The sequence below is a fragment of the Miscanthus floridulus genome, chromosome 19 (genome assembly GCF_019320115.1).
Source record: "Miscanthus floridulus cultivar M001 chromosome 19, ASM1932011v1, whole genome shotgun sequence".
Taxonomy (NCBI): Eukaryota; Viridiplantae; Streptophyta; class Magnoliopsida; order Poales; family Poaceae; genus Miscanthus; species Miscanthus floridulus.
Window position 1 is genome coordinate 114512559 of NC_089598.1, and position 11170 is coordinate 114523728.

The window sequence follows — 11170 nt, forward strand, 5'->3', positions numbered from 1 at the left end:
TTGCATTCTCTATTCCACTTGATCTACTTGGTTGTGCGTGTTTGTGAGTGCAGGTACTTATTGGACTTGCCACTGGACATCTCCAAGCACATATCCAAGTTTGAGTTCTAGGCGCAGCTTGTGTTGAGCTATCTGCAAAGGCGTGGTAGTGCTGCACTTTGAGTGAGGCAGTGCTGTAGTGCGGCAGTGCCACAGTTTTAGAGCAGCAGTGTAGCACACACTCTACTAATCCGCTGCAAGTTTTATTTGTTGTTATTTTCTAGAAGCGCCTATTCACCCCCTCTAGGTGACATCAAAGTCCTTTCAATTGGTATCGGAGCTAGGCTCTCAATTTCAAGCTTAACCGCCTTGAGAGACGATGTCGACAAGTGAGGAGGTATCTCTAGAACTTCTAATTTTAGATGGTTCAAATTATGCATCTTGGTCCACTAGTGTGCTTGATGTTTTTAGGGCCATATGTCCTCATATCGAGCAGATTGTAGATGTGAGCATTTCACATCCTAGTGATGATTTGGCCATCTTATCTAAAGAGGAAGTGAAATGCTTACAACACAATGCTCAAGTTACTAATGTCTTATTTAGTGCTTTAAGTGAAGATATTTTTGATACCATCATATTTGGAGATGGTGAATCACTTGATGATGCTCATATCATTTGGACCACACTCAAAGAAAAATGTGACAAGTCCAAACGTGATGAGAAGTTGCTCTCATTGGTGGAACCACTTGAGGAGTGCTCAACTTCACCAACAAATGAAGAGCCTCAAGTGATTCTCCCAAAAGGTCTAAGTGATCATGCCCCGTCCACTTCCTCATCAACATATTACTTAATGGAAGGTAATGAAATGGTTGGTGAGAATAATGCTTTTACATGTGGTATTTCTACTTTCTCTAGTTCTTGTGAGACTAACATTTTAAAGGAAGAAGAAGCTTATGACCGGTGGAGGCCAAATGATGAATCCACCTCACCAAGAAACTCAACTCTCTATGCCACTTCACATGTGGGTCTCATGGCAAAGAAAGAGAAGAATATGGCAAGTGGGAGTGAAAGTGAAAGTAAGAGTGAGAGTGAAAGTGAAAGTGAGAGTGAAGATGAAAGTGATGATGAGTTCAATCAACACTTGGCACATCTAAGCAAGAAAGACAAGTTGATGGTGCTCAAGCTCATAGAGAAAATTGAAGAGCAAGAAGAAGCACTTAACGACCAAGAAGTGTTTCTCATTAACAAGATCAAATGCTTGGAGAAGTTGACCAAAAAGCATGAAAAGCTTAAGTGCTCTCATGCTAGTTTGGTCAAAAGGTATGAAAACTTGTCAATTGAGCAAACTTGTACCATTAACTCTCTATCATGTGTTGCTCAATTAGAAGATGAGAATTATATGCTCAAGGACAAAGTGGAAAGGCTTACTAGCGAGAATGAGACTTTGCAAGAAAGTCATGATGAGCTCTTGTGCTCTCATGAGAAGCTTATTGATTCTCATCTCATGCTAGAAATAGCTCATGAGGTTGTGGATAACAGCTGGTAAAATCATGCCAACCTCACACTCACTAAGTGCACATGTACACAAGTTGCCATATATTTTATCATGTGCTAACAATTGTTGCTCTCAAGCAAGCCAACCCCCTGTTGAGCATGTACTTAGTGGAAACTTATGATGATTCCATTACAAAAGAAAATAAAGAGCTCAAGGAAGAGGTTGAGAGTCTAAAAAGGGACTTAATTCAATTGAAGGGAAAGTGCAATGCTCAACCTTCTCAAGATAACTGTAAATACATGGTGAAGAAGCTTGAGAAGGGATCAAACAAAGCATGCATGAAACCCCATCGACAAGGTCACAAGTCCAACAATGGCAAAGTCAAGGGATAATTTGGAGAAGTGTAATCTGTCTAGAATGTAGCAGTTTCGCTCAAGAGTGCAGAGGTTCTAGGACGCAACAATGCTGCATCCCAGAGCGGTAGTGCCACACCTAGACAGAACATCAAAGTCCCCAAGGCCACCAAGGTGAAACTTTAACCAAAGAAGACTCTCATTACTTGCTTCAAGTGCAAGAAGGAGGGTCACCATGTAAGAGATTGCTCCTTGAAGAAAGAAGAGAATGGCATAAACAAGATCCAAGAAAAAGAAGAAGATGGCTCATGTCAATTGCTCCAACATGAGACACAATGCCTCTATGTGTTCCAACAAGGTTGATGACCAAGCAACACTTCCCAATAAGAAGATAAGAAGAAGCAAGAGGAAGTATTATGGATACAATGAGAAGGGTCATGAAATTGCATCATGCCCCTCCATGAAGGATGAAGGCTTGGCATCATCAAGAAAGAGGCTCATCAATAAGGAAGCAAACAAGAAGCAAGATGAAAAGATGTCTTGCAAGATCAAGCATCGCATTTGCTACACTTGCCGAGGAAAGGGACATCTAAGTATGGATTGTCCCATGGGTAACACTCCTAAGCTCAACTCTTCAATGAATTCAAATTTGCTTAGGAAGCCCAAAAATGACAATTGTGCTAGAAAGGTGATTGGTTCACCACGTGCTTAGCACAAAGGCCATTTGGGTGCCTAAGTCTCTTATGACTAACCTTCATGGACCAACATAGTTTGGGTACCAAGTTGTGCTTGATGAGTGTTGTAGGTACTTTAAGGTGATATGAAGCTTTGGGGTGCTTGAGCAAGTTTATTGAAAATATCATCTCAAGCTATCAATCTTATTATATTGCTATTCTTTCAAGATTGACCCAAGGATGAATCATGGATATATTTCTAACTTCATCTCACCTTGGTAGCTAGTACCTAACCCTTGCTAGCTAGCCACTTAACTTGTGTAGTCTCTAGTAGTTCATAAATGTGTGTATTTGTGAATTATTAGGAGTAGTTAGAGTACTTCAAGTTTAAATGAATCATTTGCCATATGATGCTTTTAATGGCTCTCTAGTGGAGCAAGATCTTATTCATGTTGTAGGTAATGAGGAACCACCTTGTGAGGCAATCAATCAAATGACCATTGGTGATATAAGACCTACAACAAGTATAGGCTATAGAGGTGGAGGCTCCTCAAGTTGCAGTTGATCTGCAACCTGCTGTTGAAGTACAAGCAGCAGTGCCGCTCGGTAGTCAACACTACCACTAGGGCAGCACTGCTACATGGTGTGAGCAGCACTGTTGTGCCCCTGCAGACATCAACAGCTGACAGTAGTCCAAGTCATGGACAAAACCTACAACATGATGATGAGCAAAATGAAGATGAAGAGATCACCTCGTCCATTATATTCAAAAGGGGGTGGTAACAACTAAATCTCAAGTGCATGATATTATCAAATTTTACTCCTTTGTGCCTTGTTTAGCCACTTAGGATAAAGGAAGCACTTGGAGATATTCATTGGTTGCTGGTCATGAAAGAAAAGTATGATTGGAATTGAATTGATCATCCACAACAAGTAACATAGATGACCTAAGTTTCCTTTGTGGATTTCAAACCAAGATTTTCAAGAAAGACAAGAATAAAGAATCAAGCTCAAGTAGAGGCACTTATCACTCACAATTCAAGAACTCTCTACTTGATAGAATCTTGTCTTATGGTAGATTGCCAAATTCTCAGTCTTATCTTATGGGCATCTACATGCTATAATGGTTGTAAGTATCTCTTGGCATAGTTCAATTTGATTACTCTATTGTTGCCATGACCTAGACATAGAGTGAAATCCTAAGTTCTTAAATGAATAAAGTGCTATGTGAGAATTCAAATACTTAGAGCACTTACCAAAAGGGAATTTACTCTATAACTAGAGTTGTGAGACTAACCATTTCTCTAAATGATTTATGTAGTCTCACTAAATGAGAATGTGTTTCTCAAATAGAGTGTGCTATCATATGAAGGCCATCAATCCAAAATAATGTGATGTATTCTCTAGTTAATTTGTCCTCGATTCATCTATTTTAGCCACTCACCATAATATGGCTTAAATCTACCCTTTGGACTTAATTGACCAATCATGCACATTCACATTTCCATTCCACTCAAAAGAGTGTGCATGAGGCATGAAGGGAGATTTAGTTCATATTATGAGGTTTCTCTATTTTGGTAGTCCACTTGCCTTCCACACATAAAGGGTTACTAAATGAGAAACTAGCGCTTGTGTTACTAATGCCTTCTTGTGTTGAGCTTGCATAGAAAATAAATAAGAAGAGGTTATGTTTGGTTAATTGGATAAGTCACAAGCCTAAAGGTTACTCTTCACCTAAAGTAAGATGTTGCTGCTAGAAGCCAAAGAAACAAAAGTGTGAGATTAAATAAAATAAAGTTTGAGGTTGAGTTGGATAAGCTATGTTGGAAGAATTCACAAGATTAGAAGCATTGATAAGAGGACTGAATGGGAATTATATCTTGTGAGTCTTCTCAACCAAATTCATCTCAAGATTGGACAAGACACTACTATACTCGCACCTTTCACAGCCACATCGTAACCCATATCGCAGTCCAATTTTGGCCTCGGCAGTAAGTTGTCGATAGTGATGGTCATAGCCTTCACCATCGCCATCTGGGACCGATTGTGGTGTACACTAATGAAAGGATCAAGATGCCCAAGAGGGGGGGGGGTGAATTGGGCTAATTCTAAATTTTCTTGCAATAATCAAATCCTACGGATAGCCCAATTAACCCCTTGCGCCTAGAAAAGTGTTTATATCAAACTAATGCACAACAACCTCTCAACCTAAGTTCCAAACTTACTCTAGCAAGCAATTCTTATGGAAGTAAAAACAAGTATTGAATTGCTCAAAGTAAGTGCTCAAAGTAAATAGAGAGAGAGAAAGGAACGTGGTGATGTTTTGCCGAGGTATCGGAGAGTCGCCACTCCCCACTAGTCCTCGTTGGAGCACCCGCGCAAGGGTGTAGCTCCCCCTTGATCCGCGCAAGGATCAAGTGCTCTCTACGGGTTGATTCTTCGACACTCCGTCATGGCGAATCACCCAAAGCCGCTCACAACTTGAGTTGGGTCACCCACAAGCTCCGCCGGGTGAACACCAAACTCCCAATCACCACCAAGCCGTCTAGGTGATGGCGATCACCAAGAGTAACAAGCACGAACTCTCACTTGACCACGCGAAGCCTAATGAGAAGATGGATGCACACTTCGCTACTCTTGATTTGCTAGTGAGGCTACTCTCTTGGATTCTCAAATCACAAACACCTCACTAGGACCTTGCTCTTCTTGGCACTCACAAATGTGTTTCTTAGCTGTTGGAATGAGCAAAAGATACTCCACTCACGAGTGGAGCTTCTATTTATAAGCCAGCCTAAAAAATGAACCGTTATGAGCCTCTGCGGGATGACCGGACGCTTCGGTCGTGATGACCGGACGCTCCTGTCAGTTCAACCCGTGAACCAGTTCTCAAGAGATGACCGGACTCTGTCAGGGTCCGGTCCGTACCGACCGGACGCGTCCGGTCGCTCTTGGATGCTTACTATAAACGACCGGACGCTGGATATACAGGGTCCGGTCACACTGACCGGACGCGTCCGGTCACTCTTTCCCAAGTCTGGACCCTTACTGGAGTCGACCGGACGCTGGCCCTTAGCGTCTGGTCACGTGACCTCCCAGCGTCCGGTCACACCAGACTTGATCCCCTTGGTCAAATGAACTGACCGGACCCTGCGGCCAGCGTCCGGTCGCACCGGAGCCAGCGTCCGGTCAGTGTTTGACCCTCCATTCACTTCCAACTTCCGAACATATGTGAATGAAGTTTGCTCCAAAAGATCTTAGGCATTCGTAGGAGCTACCTAGAGCTAGTTTTAACAAGTGTGCACCACACCTAACTCACTAGACTCAACTAGGTCAAGCTACCCGTTCATACCCCCCTTCATAGTACGGCCAAAGGAAAAAACAAAGTCCTAAACTACTCTAAGTGTCTCTCCAACTCCAATCGACACTTAGAACTAGTTATCCTTAAACTTGTTGTCCAACCTTTGAAAACCGAAATGATTTCCATCGTAGGGGCATGACAACCTCGATTGCGCAATCGATCTCCATTACCATGACCTAACTTAATTGTTTCTGCAAAACACACGTTAGTCATAGTAATCTTGTATTGACATTAATCACCGAAATCCAATTAGGGGCCTAGATGCTTTCAATCTCCCCCTTTTTGGTGATTGATGACAATACCACCTCAAGTATGTTATGGAGTGAGGTTTTTGACGGGCTTGGTTCATATAAGCTTTTGTCAATAAGAACAAAAGAGTTAGTCACGCTTATATGACCCAAGCCAACACAATGTACTCAAAGAATATGAATTAAGCATGAGTACAAATAAATAAAGCTCATTTGCTTCGAAGTGTAAACACGGAAGCAAAAACAAATGAACATTACACAGGTGATATGACATATAGGTAAAGTAAAGTAGAAGTCACACATGTCAAATATCACAACCACGTAGATAGCACTATCACATATATATAAAAGTATGCATGAAAGTAGACACACGAATGCATAAGTAATAGTGTATCACACAAATAAAACTCCAAATGTATATAATAAGCTAATACTAGATAACTAGCTCCCCCTAAAACTCGCTCCCCCTAAGTCTACATACTCAAACCCTCTCCCCCTTTGGCGTCAAACACCAAAACCTAAGGGTCGGTCGGCGGGGCTGCAGCGGACGAGTCGGGCGCTGAAGTACATGGAGCAAGATGGAACTGGGCGCCATCATCATGTGACCCTGAGCTCTGAACTAACTGACCCTCTGAAGCAGGAAGTGTCGCTGAAGCGGTCTGGGTCTGAGCTGGGGCTGGTGCTGCCTGTGAAGCTGCAAGTATGTCTGTCGTAGGATCTGACGAGGTGACAGATGAGGGGAGCCTCTGAGTAGTCATGATAGCTGGAGCTGCTGTAGACGGACTGGTAGTATGCATGTGAGGCGGAGTAGGCATGCCAGTTAACTCGCTGAAAGATGCTCCAAGACTCCTGGAGACGGACGGCTCAGGCATGAATAGTGAGGAAGTCTGCTCTGGTGAGAAACCCGTGTGATAAGGAGTGAACTACGGGGCTACACCAGGTGAGGCTAACCATTGGGACACCTGTACAGGAGGTGACAGAAACTGAGCTGGAGGCTGTCCCTGACTCTGAAGCCCGATGGGCTGTACTGCTGGAGTCGTCGAAGTGGTAGGAGGCTGTGCAAGCTGGGGCAAAGTCTGTGGTAGTGGGATCCCAATGGCTGTCACTACATGCTGCATGAATCCCATGAGCTGCTGCTGCATAAGTAACTGCTGGTGCTGAAGGAGCTGCTGCTACCGCTGAAACTCGTCCTGACGAGCCTGAAACTGTGCGAAGTTTGTAGCTGTCTCCTATGCTTGTCGTGTCTGATCCTGCTGCATTCGCTCAAGAATAGCAATGAGAGCAGGGTCTGTCTGTGGAGCAGGTGGAGCAGAACTAGAGCTACATGCCTCTGCATCGTGTCTGCGTGGAGGCATCTGAGGTATAGGCTGGTAGTCATTGTCGGAGCTGTCACTGTACTCACTCACCTCCTGCTATGCCTCTAGCTCCTCCTCCTCAGTGGCTGCAATCCCTCTGATGATCTCGTCCTGCTGAGCTGCAGACTCTGGCACGTCGGGACAATGGCTAGGCTGTCTGGGTGCCGGAGGAGTGGCGTGTCTGATCCTCTGTGACAGGTTGTAAGCTGGGAACTCTGTAGTGGCACCTGTATACTCATCCATCATGCCAGGTGGCTTATCAATCACAACTCTGCGGATGAGGAACGTGATCCAGTGAGCATAGGGAAGCTGCCTGCGACCCTTGAATCCCTCAGCTATAGTATCCTCCATCTCTGAAAGAAGGAGGTCCCAGATGTCAAACACTGTCATCTACATGATGGCATTGAGAAGCCAGAGCTGTAAGCGAGTTAGGCCCTCCCTGTATCCCAACCTGGGAAGCAGTGTCCTCCTGATGATGGCCTCTAGTATCCTCGCTGTAGGAGTCAAGTCACTGGGGTTCCTGCTCGACCCCTCACCAAAAGGCTCCTTGAAGCAATGCCGCACTAAATCTGTAGGGGGCACCTGCCCTCCATGAGGACGCCTGGGAGGCCCCTGCTGTCCATAGCAAACCTCATGCATCCTTACAGGCTGCTCCTGTAGTCTCAGTATCTCCCTGGCTCTGCCACTAGTCACTCTGTAGTCTTTGCCGTTGAAGGCAAAGTGAATGAATCTGTGATGAGGATCAATGTAGAGCGAGGCATAAAACTGACGGACCTAAGAAGGTACATATATCCCTGTCCGTCCAATCAGATCTGACAGTCCTGGCAAATATGATAAGTATTGCCGAATGCCCTCTCCGGCTGCTGCCACAATGGACTCTATCTGACAGACCCTCTGTGATCTGAACACTGCCCCACTGTTAAGATATGCATTGTAGAAATCCTCCTGCAGTGGCGTGTAGAACCCCTCAGCTGCTCTCTCATCCCTCCTCGGGGGAAACCAGACCTCAAACTCAACAAACCGCAGCTACTAAACCTACCTGGCTGTAGTGGCCCTCAGGTCGAGGTGAACTACTGGAGGTGGACCCTGTGGTCTGGGCAGAGGGCGTGAACCCCTGCGCTGTGTAGCTGGCCGCGGTGGAACTGTAGCACTGGTACGACTCGAGCGGCGTAGCTAAGGTGCCGGCTCGGTCTCCTGACTCTCCTAAGTCTCTTGGGCTGGCTGAGGCTCTGCTGATGGGGGCTGCTGCTGTGCTGACGGACCCTCCTCAATGGCAACCCGTCGTCCTACAAGCGTGGCAGTCCCAGCTGGACTACCGTGACGACGCTCAACCTCCTCAATCGCAGCTCTGACTGCGGGTGAAACTGGCTGATCTGCAATGACAACTCCGCTGCAGGTGCCACCTCTCTTGGCACGCTCTACGGCCTCTACAACAGCTGCTGCTCTCGCTGTCTCTGCATTGGGGTACTTCCGCTTCTTGGATGTTACCTGCTTGGTTGACTTGCCTTTAGATCCGGCTGGCTGGCGAGGCGGGGGCCTCCTGTCATCATCACCAAGGCCACCACCAACATTCTTGGTGCAAGCCATCTGAACTGATAAGATGGTGAACTGCCGCTGATGAAAATCAACTATCAAACTGCCGCTTTCGAGGCTTGGCCCCGATCCTTACTCGCGAGCTTGGCTCCGAGTTAACTGCCAACTGCCAGACGAAACACAACGGAACCGACTCGCTGCACGAAAGAATAGATGGATATACAAATAAATACCATATATCTAATAGATGCGAAATCCTAATAGAGAAAGCAATGTAGATACGAAATTGAATCGAGTGGCTTTCTACCTGACGAACAGCGATCCGAGAAGAGATAAGATATCACGCGGGGGATCCTCGGAACTGGGCTAGGGTTAGGTCAAATGCCCTGAATGCAATGGGGAATCAGTGCATTTAGAATTGATCTAGGTCACAATTGGAGATCAAGATTGAAACGCAAAAACTCGCCTTACCAAACAATGGGAGGATAGAGCAAGAGCACTTGGCGAAGATTTGCAGCCTTGGCAACGGTGGAACGACGAGCTTGGGCGCGAGGAGGCCGGCGAGGAGCGGAGCAGGCATGGTGGCGCGCGAGACGGCGGTGCTCCGAGATGACTGGCGCGGGGCTCGGTGGCGCGCTAGGCTGGGGCGCGAGGCTCGGCTGCGGGCTCGGGGAGGCTGCGGCGGCGCGGCTAGGCAGGGGCACGGAGGCATGGGCGCGAGGTGAGGCGCGAGAAGGCGGCGGCGCAACCGTGCGGCGGCTACTTGGGCTAGGGCACGGCGGTGGCTTGGGTTAGGTCAAGGAAGAAGAAAGGTTCGGATAAATAACCCCCTAAACGCGACAGAAAAGGAAACGGGAAAAGAGTCCTTAAGACGCGCGAGATCCACTGACCGGACGCTCCGGTGGTAGCGACCGGACGCTACCACCCAGCGTCCAGTCGATTCCAGAGAGGTCCAAATCCTCTAGAATCGGGACCTGACGCATCCGGTGGTCCATGACCAGACACAGGTAGGGTCCGGTCAGTACAATTTGATCTTCCTCCGATCGACCGGACGCTGAACCCTTTCTGACCGGACGCACAGACGCAGCGTTCGGTCACTCCTTCAACAGCAGTTCACCTCCTGTGAACTGACCGGACGCTGAACAGCAGCGTCCGGTGCAGTGTCCGGTGCACCTTTTCCAGCAAATCTTCAAACTTCCTTCGCGCTGCCTGTTCCCAATCAAGTCCCAACTTGAATAAGATCCAAATAAACACCAATTGGGACTGATGTGAGTGACCTCTCTCAAACCCTCATATTTTTTAAAATATTTTGCCTTAGGCTATAATTCTTTTTAAGAAAATAGGCAACAATAAGGCAAATGGAACAAAACGACAAAACAAAATTCATGCATATGTAATACTTGTAAGTAAATCTAGTTGCTTGTCAAGTTTGATCCAAGGTTAAGCTTCTTCACACGCTTTTCGGCGGTTATCTTAACCATGTTAGACAAGCCCTATATGCATTTCCACAAATTAAACATGTTGTATATTACAATGAATGCAAGGGACAACACAAGCTCAATTTTTTGTGAAGTTACTAAAATCAAGTACATTGAGCTCGTTCCGCAATCTACAAAATATAGCCTCATCTAGCGGTTTAGTGAAGATATCCGCTAATTGATCTTCGGATCTTACACCTTCTAGTGATATATCATTTTTAGCTACATGATCTCTTAGAAAGTGATGGCGGATATCTATATGCTTGGTGCGAGAGTGTTGAACTGGATTATTTGCAAGTTTTACCGCACTTTCATTGTCACACAAAAGAGGTACTTTCTCTAGAACTACTCCATAGTCTAGTAAAGTTTGTTTCATGTATAATATTTGTGCACAACAAGCACCCGCGGCAATGTATTCCGCTTCGGCGGTGGACAAAGCCACACTATTTTGTTTCTTGGAGGACCAAGACACAAGTGATATACTAAGCAAATGGCACCCTCCGGATGTGCTCTTTCTATCAACTTTGCATCCGGCATAATCCGAATCGGAATAGCCAATTAATTCAAATAAAGCTCCTTTGGGATACCAAAGGCCAATGCTTGGCGTGTGCTTAAGATACCTAAGGATTCTTTTTACGGCAATTAAATGTGTTTCCTTAGGACTAGCTTGAAACCTAGCACACATACACACACTAAA